At 48.9% G+C, this 2263-nt stretch overlaps 1 long non-coding RNA gene across 1 annotated transcript in view; it reads right to left on the reverse strand.

Annotated features, from left to right (window-relative positions):
• LOC137470529 (uncharacterized) overlaps positions 1-2061 on the reverse strand; it is a 250412-nt gene extending 248351 nt beyond the window's left edge. Inside the window, exons 1-2 of the long non-coding RNA XR_010997109.1 lie at positions 1989-2061; positions 759-906 (exon numbers count right to left, since the gene is read on the reverse strand). This is a non-coding gene — a long non-coding RNA (uncharacterized lncRNA). The remainder of the gene's footprint in view (positions 1-758; positions 907-1988) is intronic.
• Between the last annotated feature and the right edge of the window lie 202 nt (positions 2062-2263).

Raw genomic sequence — 2263 nt, forward strand, 5'->3', positions numbered from 1 at the left:
CCCACTTGCATCTGCAGAAGAGCTGGTTTTTGTGTGATTTACCAGGAAGCACAGAGAAAAATCTCTGTGATCCTAAGCTCACTAACAGCAACACACTTCTGCTCCAAGAAGGGCCACAAAAGGTTCTCATCCAACAATTTGTAGAAAAAGAGGTCCTGTAGATTTTTATTCTCTTGGTGAAAATCTTGCTATAATTACTGAGCTTAAGGGTGTAGAATTTTTAAGTATCAATGCAGAGGACATATTAAGAAGCTCCATTAGCTGTGCTACTAGAATGAAACCTAAGACTTCACAATGTCCGTTGCAGGATTGTTTTGATCCCTCTTCCACAGATCTTCCCGAAGTATTTCCCGTGGGTTATGCTAGCACTCCTTGCACTGTACCTTTGTACACACACTGACAACATAGATGTAACCCTGCAGCTACTTGCCAGGTAGCATAGTATCATCTTAATTTTACTGATGAGAGTGACTTGTCTGAGGTCTCAGTGGAAAAAAAAACTTATCATTTTGATCTCATCATGATTCTCAGTGGAGTTCCCTCTGTCTGACAGCGTAAATCAAAGGGAAAAAATTAAATCAGTGGAAAACTGGTGTAGCTTTTCATCTGTTATCCCCACATTCCCTGTGCCTTTTGAGCTTACTTGATTGCCTTTCGGGGACATGGCTTTTAAATTGAATTAGTGTGCTATTGCTCTTTTCTATATCTGACACTGAAAAGCTAGAATTAATTGCATATTGACTAACTGAAGCACTTACAGCAAGGCAGTGCATTCATCCAGTGGTGTGCCCACTGGTGTGTGCAAGAGCTTGGGGCTCACTGGGCTGCTACATGCAGGCTGTGACCTGTAGTACTTGCAGGCACTACACCCAGAGGAGGTGCCACCTCCAGCAGCAATCATGAGACCTGAAAGCAAGGATGGCTCTCTTGCTTGTGTTGCAGTGCAAAGTTGCCTCGTCTGTGCTGCCTCTGCCTGCAGCACTCGCTGTGTACCATACACACATTTTGTTTATACATGTATGCGTGAATTTATCTATGCATTTATAAGTGTGTAATACATTTATCTGTACCGGGTCTGGCTGGGATGGAGTTAGCTTGCTTATCAGCATTCCTTGTGATGCTGTGCTTTGGATTTGTGGTATGTTGTTAACACACAGGTGTTTTGGCTGTGTGCTTGCCTGGCATGAAGGTTTTCTTTTTCCCACTCTGCCCCCTTCAGCAGGCCATTCACAGAATGGTTTGGATTGGAAAGGCCCTTAAAGATCACCTAGTTCTGACCCCTACTGCCATGGGGGGTATATATATTGTATGTATGAGTATATAGAGTTCTAGAGGAGGGTCATAAAAACAATTCGGGGTCTGGAACATCTCTCTCATAAGGAGAGACTGCAGGAGGTGGGCCTCTTTAGTCTTGAAAAGACTGAGAGGGGATTTCATTAATGCACATAAATATCTCAAAGATGGTGCCAAGAGGATGGTGGCAGACACTTTTCAGTGGTGCCCAGTGTGAGGGTGAGGAGCAGTGGCCAAAATCTAAAGCACAAGGTGTTCTACCTCAACATGAGGAAGAACTTCTTTACACTGAGGGTGGCAGGGCCCTGGATAGGCTGCCCAGAGAGATCACGGATCTCCCTCTGGAGATGTTCCACACCCACCTGGACATGTTCCCGAGTGACCTGCTCTAGGTGACCCTGGCTTGGCAGGGGGGTTAGACTGGACAATTTCTATAGGTTCCTTCCAACCCTAACGATTCTGCGATTCTGTGATATTAAGGTACATATGCTTATGTACAGTATGTATGTGTCTTTATAGATACGTATGTATTTATATTTACACACACCTTCATACAGCCATAGCTGCAGACGTCCACACGGCTCGTGTGTGCGCCGAGACACTCACACCTCCACTCCTGTGCTTCCACAGCCGCGTCTTTGGAATTCAGGCGTGTAAGTTTTGCTCGCACACTGCCCCATCTCTCCCGCACGAACACCGTCTCCCTGTGCTCTGTGTGTAAATTCACATCCCCGCCTGCCCCCGCCGCTCTCCCGGCGGGCCGGGCCGGGCCGGGCCGGGCCGCGTCCCCATGGCAACGCCCGGGGCTGCCGCTCGGCCGCGGCCGCTCCCGCCCGTCGCCAGCGGCCGGACGCGGGGACGGCGGCGCTGGGGACGATTGGCGTCGGCACAGGCTGCTCAGCAAGCGGCGGGCTCGGGCCGGGAGGGACCCTCGTTGAAGTGAATCTAACCCGGTTTTAAGGCGCGTGTG

The sequence above is a fragment of the Anomalospiza imberbis genome, chromosome 3, assembly GCF_031753505.1.
Source record: "Anomalospiza imberbis isolate Cuckoo-Finch-1a 21T00152 chromosome 3, ASM3175350v1, whole genome shotgun sequence".
Classification (NCBI taxonomy): Eukaryota; Metazoa; Chordata; class Aves; order Passeriformes; family Viduidae; genus Anomalospiza; species Anomalospiza imberbis.